This window comes from Protopterus annectens, chromosome 2.part1 (assembly GCF_019279795.1).
Source record: "Protopterus annectens isolate FY-2018-M chromosome 2.part1, PAN1.0, whole genome shotgun sequence".
In the NCBI taxonomy this organism is placed as follows: domain Eukaryota; kingdom Metazoa; phylum Chordata; order Ceratodontiformes; family Protopteridae; genus Protopterus; species Protopterus annectens.
Window position 1 is genome coordinate 217,267,534 of NC_056729.1, and position 13,928 is coordinate 217,281,461.

A 13,928-nucleotide genomic window follows, 5' to 3' on the forward strand; every position below is an offset into this window, starting at 1 on the left:
GAAAACATATGGAAATAATAATCAGTGCACTAAGCCAGTTGAATTAGTGTGCACACCCATAAACTGATATGTTGTGCGTGCACCTCTTGAGATGGTTACAACATTCATTCATCTTGGTTTGGACTCTAACATCATGGCACATCTTCACTTGACAATAGTTGCTCACCTTCCTAGAAACACCTTTGATTGTTTTTCAAAGGAATTGTACAGGCTAGGGGTCACATTCAAGATGAAAAACATTATGAAATGATTCTCTGTGGTCTCATTGTCATACAGCACACAAAGCTGGCATTCCAACAGGGGTGTGTACACTTGTTATATCCACTGTACATAGGTGTTGATATAGCTGTTAGTGGTAGGCATGATTGGACAGAGGGTCATAGCACAGTTGGACACTTCGATTACTACCTGATAATCATGCCTACTCTAGTACACATATCAGTGTCAGGGCAATGCAACAACCAGTAGCTGTACACATTTATGTCTGTTGTATGCACTGACACTGATATTACACACGTGCAACATGCACAACCTATGTACCTGACTGCTTGAAACAGATGTGATTAGTTTTGTGCCTTCCAGCTGAATATGCGCTCAGGGGATACCAGGCATACATTTCTGTTCTATGTTAGTATTTACAGTCTTGCTTCTCAATAATACTTCTCAACCTGTTATAGCAGTACATCTGGACAATGGCACACTTAAATGGGTGACAAAAGGGACATAAGTATTGATACTGTATTAATATAGCTGCACCATAAATTAGTAAGTTGATTGCACAGTAGGCTGTGACATCACTGTGGTAATGTGGAAGATGTCCAACAGTAATAAGTAGGCTATTATTTTACATTGTCATTGCTCACAAACTTGCCAAAGGTTTGACTGACATAACACAGGTATATGTGTATGTGACTACAGATATCAGTTACATATGTGCTTATTGTCCAGCAGAACACTGTACAGTTGAATGTTATTAATTCAATATATCACATGCAGTTCAATACTCATGTATGCAACAGTACTTTACTATGCACATGCCCTATATAGGTCTTTTAGATTTACAAGACAAACATGTATCATACTCATATTCACAGGTAACATATGGATATGGACAACATCCCATTAACTCACCTAGCAGTGGCACAGTCACAACTGTTTGACAGAAACCAAAGTGGTTGTCATATGTGAACTGTCCATTCCCAGGGTGAGTCAGGCTCCTGAGCTGTGATCCTACCTCACAACCTCTTAGAGCATCACATCTGGACAAAGCCTAAAATAATGGGGGATAAATAGGGACAGACTTTAAATATTCCTGTTCAAAACCTAGAAAGTTTGTAGAATGATACTGTTTGCATTACTGTGAATATTCTTATGGATGTGGAGTCTTAAACTCAAGTGTTTGTCATTATTTGATGACTTCAATTCTCAGCTATTTGCCGGAAAAGTACAGATTTCAAGAGGAACATACAAAAAACTATGATGGAAAAATCTGGACATTCTGCGAAGATCTGTATATTTGATAGGTATGGCTGTGATCTCTCCCACTGCAGGGAAGGCCAGATGCTATGGCCATAGCAGCTGCTCAGCAGGACATTGGTACAGCAAGTCTTGTTGGGACATATATTCTTCCAAATCATAGTTACCATTATTAACACAGAGTACTACATTCAATTACATGCTTACATCTTCCACTTACCTTTTTGTCTTCTCTTTTCTAGATTATGTTTTGCTTTCTCTCTCCCCCCCCCCACACACTCTCTCTCTCTGTGCACTACCATGGCTTTTGTAGGTCATGGTTATGATCAGATGATGGCCTGTGCACCTATTGGTGTTTCTCACTTGCTAATTGCATGCAGAGCAGCTGTGTAGTTCTTCCAATAGCCAGTGTAATAGCAACACTCTCCTATAACTGAGTATTCCATGCGGGGGTTGGCCCTTTCCCTATCTTGTGAGGAAGACATCCTGGAGTTGTGTGAGCTAATACTTCTTACAACAAGACTTGTAGAGAAAAGCCAACTAAATGGTGGACAAGGTTCAAGACTTGGGTGCAGAATGTGAGTACTGCTGTTATATGTTTGGAATACTGCTAGTTTAACAGGGTTTGTCTCCACGTGCTACTTCTGCATGGGTTTCAGTCTGACAAAGTTCTGTCTCTGCATTGCTCTCAACTGCAGGGCCATCCACATAATTGCCACAGGTTAGCCTGTTATGTATGGACTGTTCCCTAGACAGGTGTTGTCCTTGGCAAATCAGTAGCATACTCTGGTGATTGCAATCTGTAAATGCTATCAGCCATTTGTTTTTCTGACTTTATATCTCTCAGAAAAGATATGTTACAACAAACCCTGTAACACCAGCAACTTTCTCAGTGTATAATAACAATATTTCAAGTATGGCCATGTGTTCGGGCCTCTGTCCACCAATTATGTCAGGCTTTATCCAGATGTCGTAGAGTAGGAGGTTGATAGGTACAATGTTCTATCATTATTTAGTGCTGTCATTCCTGCTGAGGGGAAAGGCCAAAAAACATGTTGAAGTCTGTACATGCAAGAGGTTGGTGTACAGAGAATGCTCATAGATGCCCTTGTAACATATGTTATGCTGGGGAGAGCAACACATCTTTTAAAACTAGGCTGTTAAAACATGCAAGACATATTACCGATAAGAAAGATGACAGTTCTATGGCCATACATTTGAATAAATCTCACCATGGGGACAGTAGTGGGTTCCAAGGTACTGCTTTGGAAAAAGTCTGTTCCTCAGTTTGATGAAACATTCATAAAAGGACAATTGTTATGTACAGACTCAATGCATTAATATTAAATGTGATACTTTATCCCTTAGAGGGTTAAATGAGGAGTGTAATGGAGGCTGTGTAATTATGTAATTAAGTGTTAATTGCTTCTTGCGATTAAGACAAGTATTTCTAGTAATGTTTTACTCCTTGAAGGCTTTGGCCAAGACATCAGAGTATAATAAGTATTTGTGAATTACTGTCTGGTTGTATTTTTCTTTGCTATGTTCAGTCATTTTAGTTGTTTTGCTAAGAGGTTCTTGTATGTCTGGCCATTGTGTATGGCCTATCATGATTTTGTAGCAGTGTACTGTTCACTTATTTATTTGGACTGTGGGGGGGGGACAGATGTGAGCATCATGGGTTCTTTTGTATCCAATTGTGCATGCTGCCCCAGTTATGGGTGGTCTATTAGCAGCATATGTTTGTATGGGCATGTTGGGACATGTGTGCATATATACACACATATATATATATATATATATATATATATATATATATATATAGATATATAGATATATAGATATAGATATATACACAAATGTATATATATATATATATATATATATATATATGTGTGTATATTTATATATATATATATATAAATATATATATATATATATATATATATGTGTGTGTGTGTGTGTGTGTGTGCATATATATATATATATATATATATATATATATATATATATATATATAAATCACTTCAGTATTTATTGGTAATATATAGATTATTATATACATATATACATCTCCACACATATTTATCTCACTCTGTATCTCTCTCTCTCTCTCTCTATGTATATGTTCTTTATCCTTCCTAATTGCAGTGTCTCTTCCCTATTGTAAACTGGCTGTAAAATAGGGTATGTTTGAGAAAACATCCTCAAACTATACATCTGAGATGGCTTCCTGGCAAATTGCTTTGACAGTGGTGTGCAAGGTCCTCGGATCAAAACCTGCAAGGGCTGTTTATTTTGTTACTAGACTGTTGGATACAGAGTGATTAAGGCAGTTTTTAGCAGCATTAAGCATGCTTGCGTGGGTTTGTGTGACAGCAAGCGGTGCTAACCTATGGTTAAATGAATAGGTGCTTACATTATGTAGGCGTTACTTATCAGTGCGCAAATCTGCTTAGCATTTATATTTAAGCAATGCTAAGCATAGCTCAGCCCTGGTAACCAGTGATCCCATTCCAGTCTGATAAAATAGCAGGGTATTGACATCTTTATTAAGTGTATTTAATTTCCTGTATATAATATGCTTCTATATGCTGTCATTACAGTAGCAAGGGGTATGACTATACTGTATGGGACACCTAGGTATTCATGGGTAGTACTACAATAATTTTTCTTTGTATTTGTTTTATACGTGGGTAATATCCCAAGTTATATGCAGTCACACTTGCATGTTACACCAGCTAATGTGCACTGGTTGACAAAAATAGTTTAACACATATTGTATCATTACATTAGTACTTTTAACAGTACTTTTCCAAGTAAAAGTGGATTGCAGATTGTAGTACTAGAACCATATACCTCTGCATGCAAAGCTGGGAGTCTGAGTACTGACTATCTTGTTCTTGGTGTTTGAGCTGTATTTTTTTATGTATCTCCTAGTGGATATTGATCTGATATTTTGATATTAACTGTAGACTACTATGATTTTTGGACATGTCATTGAGGACTGTTGTAGTAATGGCATACCTTTCAGTTTCAGACTTCTATCTTTCAAAACATTCATCCCAATGCATAACCTGTTGGCTATCTACTTTATGTCTGTCCTCTGTACAGATGTGCAGATGTCAGGTATTGCTAAGGCCATACCACTATGTAGGTGCCCACATAGTGTTGTGCTGTGGGCCTGGACACTGCTGCTAGTTCCGACATATCGGACATTCCTTAATATGGGCCTTGCCCCTTTTCCTTGCCTGTGTGAGGGACATTACAGAGCTGATGGGCTACAGTTTCACATACAGTAGGTGGCAATATGTCACAAGACATGACATGTGGAGACAGCCAAACAACATTGGGGACATATCCCCAGATTTGTGAACAGATTCTATGTCATCAGTGCTTTTAGACACATAGTGGATTAATAGATTGACAGGGTTTGTGTTGGCATCCACAGACTGGACACATGTTTGCCTGTTATGTTTTGTCTGTTCCCCAGACAGTTGGATATCCTTGGTACTCTGGGGACTGCAGTCAGTAAATACTCACATCTATTGGTATCACCGACGTCATATTCCTCATAAAGGATGCTACAACAAACCCAGTAACATCTCCAATCTACCCCTGTGTTTGTGCCTCTGTCCCCAAATGATGTCAGGCTTTGTCCAGATGTCACTGAGGTGCAGACGTATTTATTATCATTATTTCTTGACTTCATTCCTGCTACCATCCCAGTGATGTAGTAGACCCACAGACATGACAGGGAAGAGGCCAAAGATATGAGTCCTGAGTGTGTACATTCTGAGGTGAACTGTGCATGTGAGAGGCCTGTGTATTTCTGGCCTTTGTTAACAGACTGTCATGATTGTGTACACATGTCATGTGTACATGTTATTTGGCCTGTGTATGGAGGGGGTGTATGTAAGTGTTATGGCTCCTTCTTTATCTGACTGTACATTCTGCTCGGGTTTCTGCTAATCTATTGGCTATAATGTGTTTGTAGGGGCAGACTGAGACATGTCTTGTACCAAGGTCAGGATTCAGACTACACTGATAAGTGGGACTGTATATGCAGTGTGTGAATGGCAAACAATGATGTATTTGTTCATACAGCCCGTATACTCTACTGTTCACTTGACTTACTGGTATGTGACTGTGATGATATTGCTTGTGGGTATGCAATTTCACACTGGTGTCTGTTTGTCAGTGCTGTTACATCCCTGTAGTGCTGGATATATTTGCAAATACATGCATAATTACCCATAGCAGATTTTCTAATTCAATTACTTGTGCTATTTCACTAAATATATGTTAGAGCACACAGGAGGGTGTTACTACAGCAACTGTGTTAGCTTATCTATGCCAGTACTTCAGATACATCCCCATTTTGATGGCTTCCACCCATCATGTTCACAGCCTTGGTCCATATTCATTGCAGAAAGGGGTTCTGAACATACCTGGTTGGATTGTTCCAGGAAGTCCAGGTTTATTGTTCATATTTCTGGTCTGTTCAACTGATTATTATCATGTCTCTGGTAAATCACTATAATGATATGACTGATGTCAGGAAATGAGGACATACATTTCATTTACCTACCTCACATCCATCAGAATATGTATGCTGAAACAAACAGTGTCACTCTGTCAAGAAGAGTACAGGAGGACAATGACCTCTTCCTTCCTGGATGCTAATGTGTTAGTACTGAGATGTGCCACATAAAAGGACTGTGACCACAGAGGCAATGTGGTTGTCAAGAGACATTGCTGTCAACCTGTGTACCCAGATCTCCTATAACGCCTTCTTTGTTCAGGAGACTGCTATTGATGTCATAATTCATGGTAACAGGGTTTTCCCCAAAGCGGATGGCAACTAATTTTCTGACATTGAGCTTAAGGCCATGGCTTTGACATGAGCCATTGGTCTCAGTGAGGCCTTTCAATAGGATGCCAGCATCACTTGGGTAGTTAATAATAGCTCCCAACTTGCAATTGTCTGCAAACTTTGTCAGCCAGAGCTCCTTCATATTGGCATGAACTTCAAAGAGGTTGATACCAAACATGAGAGGATCCAGGACAAAACCCTGTGGGACTTCACTTATGACTGCACAGCAGTCTGACTTGGAGTCAGCTATTTCCTCACGGTGAGTTCTATCTCTGACCCAGTTTACAACCCACCTAGTGATATAGGGGTTGATGCCTAGCTTAGTGAGTTTTTGCATGATTCATGAGTGGGGAATGTTATCAAAGGCTTTGGCCAGATCAAGGTAGGCTGCCTTCATCCACAGCTTATGTGACTGACTCCATGAAGTTGACCAGGTTGATTGAGCAGGTATGACCTACCCTTCACAAAAGTAAACTGTGTGGGATCCTGAGTCTTCAGATTCCCATATGCCTGTTTATTTGGTGCATGATGATGCATTCCAAAGCTTTGCATAACAGACTTGTCAGGCAGTTGGGGCGGTATTTCCCAGGGTCTGTAGTCGCACCTTGTTTGTGGATAGGGGTGACTGTAGCAGTGCATAATCCAGTAGGAACAAAGCCTGAAGTGAGGCTGTGATTGAACAAGGCACATAGGTGAGGTGCCAGGTCACTCTGTAGTTCATGTAGAACACAGCCAGGGATATTGTCAAGCCCCATAGAAGCTGTATTCTTGGCCTTGGACAGTTGTGTTTTAACCTGTGCAGCAGTAATATTGGGTGTCTGGCAGTGTACTGGCATTGTGATTGGTTCTTTGGGAGGGAGGGGTAAAGTCTGCACTCAATATTTCAGCCAGTATATTGGCAATATTTGTTGGCTCAGTCTAGGAGGTACCATTGTCTAGTAGCTCAGAACAAATCTTGGTATTGCCATAGAGATTCTTTACATAACTGTATGAGGCATTGTGGATGTCTTTACTATGTGTTCTAATTCTGTTTTCACAGCTAGCTTTGTAGAATTTGATGAGGGATCTCAACTTTTAATTGAGGCTGATAAGGGGTTTTTTTCTAGTCGTGGGACTTCACCTTATTCCATGTCAGTTCCCTTCTTCTGTTGTACAGTTTCTTTAGGGCCAGGGACCACCAAATTGGCTTTCTTTTTCTGGAGGTGAGGATCCTGGTTCTATTGGGTATGGCGGTATCTATGCATTTGTGTTCATGTTCATAGTGAATTGTTGTTTGATTCAGCAGTCATGCAACTAGTCTCCATTTGGATGGCTGCTGTGAGGTTAGCCACCTCTGTTTTTTAGGACCCCATGGTTAGCTTTGGAAAGGCTTTTCATGGTGGTTACCTGTGCAGGAGGGGTGGGAGGGCTGTGGATTTCTAAAGGTGATTAATTTGTGTTCAGATATAACAAGGGAGGGTTTGACTATTGGTGTACACCAACAGTGGCCCATGTTAACAAGGACCAGGTCGATATGATGAGCACGTGCATCAGTACATGAGTAGCTTTCCCAGTTAATGGTGGGGTAGGTGAAGTCAACCAGTATGAGAGTGTTAGGTTGGACACTAATATTTTCCAGGGTGTTTAGGGAGATGGAGTATGAGTATTGGGACATGTTTGGGGACCAATAACAGGCTACAACCTGAACCACTGTCTTACCCAATGTTAGCTACACCTGCAGGATCTGTAATGCATAAGGTTGGTCTACCACTCTAGAGGTGTGTGCATCCTTCATGGATATGAAAATACCACCACTTTTGGAGCTTCATTCCAAGTTCTGGAGCCAAAAGGTGTGGAATGAGTTATAGGCTGGTAATGCAGGGGTACTTCCTGCTGCCTTTAACCAGGTCGCTGTTACAGCACAGATGTCATTGTTCCCCATTTTAAGGAATATTTCCAGTGGGTGCATTTTCAGATTTAGACTTCTAGGGTCCAGCAGCATGACCGTCAGATTGCATGTGTTTGTAGCGGTTATATATTTATGTATATCTATATATGTATGTATTTATTCACCATTATATATATATATATATATATATATATATGTATATATATATATATATATATATGTGTGTGTGTGTGTATGCATATATGTAGATATAATTTAGATGTATATCTATCTACATCTATATATATATAATGTATAGATTTGTCCAAATATATGAATCTCCATGCATATATACATGTATATATATAGAGAGAACCTGACTGATTCTACAGACTCCTTTCCCTACTGTTGAATGACTGTACAAACTGATATGTTTGAAAAATCATCAATTTTTTATATAGCTCAGAGGGTGTAATGGTCATACCTCCCAACCATGCTGAATTACTCATTTCTTACCAAGTTTTGGGGTTCAAATGAAGGAGTGCCAGAATTCCCAAGTAGCACCCCTTCATTTACGATTTTTTTCTTTTGTTTTTTTTAATTTCCACGCTGTCAGAGCTGATGTCATCACATGTGCGATGACGTCAACTCCGTCAGGGCTACCATCCCGTCAGAATTGAGGTCGATCATTTCTGGCTGGGTGGCTGCTCAAACGTGAGTGGGAAGCAACAAACGGTTGCTGTTATGGTGAATTTTAGTCTGCGAGTGAGCGGGAACGGTGATGGTACTGCAGCGGAATGAAGACAGGAATGGTAGCAGCATGAAGTAAGGGTGTGTGTATTCTTTATTTCACTACCTCTCACAGTTCTGCAGACAATGTAGTGAATGAAACAAATGTTTGAACATTACCAGCTTTTAGTGAATGCAGGAACAATGCTTTGTTATCAGATCTGTTTCACATGGGGCATTAATTATTCTCATGCTTAGATCTAAACCTTTGTAGTAGAGTTCAGGGACTTCTTTGTTATACTATATTCTATGGAGGGACCTTCAGCTTCTATATTGACATTAGTTCATAAATGTATATTATTGGTTTTGTTTTGAAAATCAATGTTTTACTTCTAGTGGTGAGCAGCACTTTTCTTAATATGTTTTTTTAACATGTCATTCTTCATTCGTTGTTGTATTCTACATTATTTCATACTACACTTTAAAACGTAATAAACCAAATAACTGATAAAAATAAAAATAATAAACTTGGTGATAAACCAAACTATGCTTTAATGCAGAAATTCAGTAAAAATCCAGTAAGCGCTTTCGTCTTTTCATACACAAGACTTATTCAGACTGAATTAAAACCTCTCACTTCATTCATTAAATACTAAAATATATCATCACATGCCATTCCCAATTAATGTCTTAACACTTTCTTTCTCAAATAGGCTACAAAATCTTCTCTGTTGTTTAGCCCAGGGGGATAGCAGGCATTTAACTTAACCTGCCATGTATATTCCAACCATCCCAACTCCTCCTCAGCATTCAACTTGATCTCATAGTCAGCAATATTTCCCAAAACAAAAAATTTAAAATTGATTTTACAACCCCCCCATTTTGTAATGTTTACCTAAAGCATTAGCTTCGTTGCCAGTTTCCACAGCTCTTTTATGTTCATACATTCTTTTGAACAGCTCCCTACTAGTATGGCCGACATAGAATGCATTGCAAGACTGACATACAATTAGATAAACAACAAACTTTGATTTGCATGTGTAAACCTTGTTGACATATATTTTTACATCACTAATAACAATTTCACTGACTCCTTCATAAATTAAATCACAGAAATTGCATGCCAAACATTTTTCCATCCTGCCTCTTGTACTAAACAACCTGGGATTCAAACTGCTTTGGAAAAAGTTTTTAAAACTCTTTCCCTTTTTGTACAGAAAGCGTGAACCATTACCGACTGCTTCTAGTAGTTCTTCACTGCTCTTCAAAATTTTCCAGTTTGTTCTGATAATCTGTTTAATGACTTCCGAATCTACACTATTCGATATTTGCATAGCAGTTCCAAAGTCATTGTTGATATTTTTCCTAGAAAAAACTTCTAAATTTTCTCTAGTTCTTTTGACTTCACTAAATTTACTTCTCACTAATTCATTTGAATAGCCTCTAGCTACAAACTTGTTACATATAGCTTTGCTCTCTTTAATAAAATCAGCATCATCTAAAGTAAGTTGATGTGCCCTCATCAGTCGACCCTTAACAATATTTTCTTTCATATATCTGGGATGTATGCTTGAAAAGTGTAAATATGCATTGTTTTGCACATTCTTTTTGTTAATTTTAATAGCTAACTTGCCATTTTCTTTATACACTACTACATCCAAATATGAAATACTTTTGTCATTCAAAACTGAAGTAAATTTCAAGTACGTACAAACCCTGTTTATATACAGCAAGAAAGATTCAAGGAACTCCAACCCCCCTCTCCAAACAATAAACAAATCATCTATAAAGCATTTGTAACAAAGTATGTTGTTTTTGAATGTATCAATCAAAATATGTCTTTTCTCCCAACCATTCATGAAAATGTTGGCATAACTGGGTGCCGTCGCTGCACCCATTGCTACTCCATTTTTTGATGGAAAAAATCATCTTTAAAGTTGAAGTAGTTGTAGCTCAAAATAGCATCTAACATTTCCATAAGTAAACTAGTAGTATTATTGGAAAATAAACCTGAACTTAAAAGCTCTAATCTCACTGTTTCCATTCCTTCTTCATTGGGAATAACTGTATATAAAGACTTCACATCTAAAGTGACTAAAATGTCTGACTCAATAACATTCACTTTTTTGATGTGTCCAATAAAATCAAAGGTGTCCTTAATATAAGCACTACCTCTGACCACTACATTTTGTAAATGTTTGTCTACAAAAATAGAAATGGCTTCAGTTTTGGTCCCTTCACTTGCTACTATAGGCCTGAACATAGGGTCTTCCAGATCTTTATGTATTTTAGCCAAGCCAAAAATTCTACTAAATTTAGGAGCTGCATTTGAAATATATTTCTTAGTATCCTCTGTGATCCTTCCTGTATTAAACCATTCCTCAATTAAGGAATCAATAAAACAATATGATTTTTTAACAGCAGAAAAACTAACTTTTTCATAGAATTCATCATCAGCCAACATGTGATACATTTTCATATCATAATAATCTCTATCTAGTACTACCAAAGCATTTCCTTTATCTGCTTTGCTAACAAGAATTTTGTCATCATTAACTAAATCAAAAAACAGCTTGCGCTCATTTGCAGACATATTATGATATTTGAAAAAACTGGCAATGAAGTTAATGCTTTAGGTAAACATTACAAAATGGGGGGTTGTAAAATCAATTTTAAATTTTTGGTTTTGGGAAATATTGCTGACTATGAGACCAAGTTGAATGCTGAGGAAGAGTTGGGATGGTTGGAATATACATGGCAGGTTAAGTTAAATGCCTGCTATCCCCCTGGGCTAAACAACAGAGAAGATTTTGTAGCCTATTTGAGAAAGAAAGGGTTAAGACATTAATTGGGAATGTCATGTGAGGATATATTTTAGTTTTTAATGAATGAAGTGAGAGGTTTTAATTCAGTCTGAATAAGTCTTGTGTATGAAAAGACGAAAGCGCTTACTGGATTTTTACTGAATTTCTGCATTAAAGCACAGTTTGGTTTATCAGTGAGTTTATTATTTTTATTATTTCATACTAGTTTAACCTGCTCACATCATGGTATGTTCCATGTATGTCCTCATCAGTATTTTTACTTTACTATTTTTGTTGTCTATGTTTCTATTCCACAAGCTGCCATTTTCTTAACATTCCCCAGTGTTCTACTTCTCCTATATCCACAGTGAGTTACAGACGATCTACACAAGTGTTTTGAACATCACGTTAAAGTGCCTTACTTATAGCAATGTAACATATGCCAGATGTACAATTTTAGAATGGAATTTAAAAGCCCAACCGTTATGCATGTTATGCAATTAAAACTTGAATTTAACCTGCCTTTGAAAACTGACTGTTAACAAAATGTAACCTATAATACTGTATTTTGAAAGCTAATCATACAAATACAATGCCCTCATTAGTTTTCTTAGATTTGCATTTAGTAAACTTCATTCTTCTTGAACTGAACATCTGCTTAACAGAGAAACAATTTTGCCTGATATAACTCATGGACCAAACCTAACTCCAACCATGAGGATAAAAATGTCATCATCCTTTAATCTGGGAATCCCCTCTTTGACTCTGATGTAACAGCATATTTAATAACCCATCTAGCTTATTAATGGATTTCACAAATCCTCCCTGTAATTAAAGTACTTCATGACTTAACAGACAGCTTATCTAGTTTCAATTTCTGTTCCTGTATGGGAAGAAAATGTGTTAAGGATTTTACTACTCTGGATAGCATGGTTACCAAAAGGAGAACAACACTGAAGAAAAAAATGTACCCCCCCCCCCCAAAAAAAAAAAAATCTTTAAGAGAACTAACACAGTCAGCAGCTCAACATCTATTGGTAAATATATTTTAGTCATTTGGAAATTGAAGTTGAAATCATTGTACCTGCTAGTAGTCAATATGTAGAACAATTTGACAGTGATTACTTTTTTATCTGGTATAATTGTTAGCATTGTTTAACAAGTGTGTTGTATTATACAAGTAATATAATTTTAATAAAGTCAGGAAGGTGTATCAAAGAAAAGAACACATGTATGTTTCTTGTTTTGGGAACAAGGGGCCGATGATTTGAAAACAGCCCAAAGATGATCTTTATCCACCACTTAACCAGATGCATTTTCTTCTGATGTGGTCTGGGTTTCAATGCTGTTTCAGTGAATGTGAGTTTCAAGGCCAGAGAAGTTTTAATGCCAAGCCTATTTTCATTGTGAGACAGTATATCTTTGTTTACCAGATGTCTATTAGTGTTTCTGCATTGTTGTGCTGTAAAATGTAAAAATAAAATACAAATCATTGTAGAAGTAAAGCAGTATGTATACATTAGTGTTTATGGAAAATGGGGTGAAATAGCCAGGTAATGGGACATTGGAATGGCTGTAGGAGGACTCTGGTGCCATATTTTGGTTGTCTGTTCTTCAGTTTGTGTTTGGAACTTGGTATCCCACAATTCCATTGGAGTGGGTGGGATTACATAATTATGTACGCAAATTAGATGTTAATCAGTGTACAGATTTGTACCTATTTTTCATGGGCCTTGTCCAGATTTTTAATGTTTCCAGGTTGAGAGGTATGGTAATGGTACATTGCTTTGATTGTAGTTTACAGGGCCCTGGGTTTGAGAATTGGCAGGACTTATTATTTTGTTGCAAGGCAGATCAGTTGCTGCTGGGGAGGAAGGGATAAGGGCAGTAATTACAAGATGTCCCAAGTTTGGGCCTGTTGACCTCATTTTGACAGCCTTTGGACAGATTTGTTGCAGTAAGAGGATCAGAGTGTGGATCTAATGTCTGACTACACTAGATATCTAGATATTCAGATGTATGTAGATATATATATATATATATATATATATATATATATATATATTTTATTTTTTATTTATATATATATATATATATATATATATATATATATATAGATAGATATTATATGTATGTATATATATATATATATATATATATATATATATATATATAT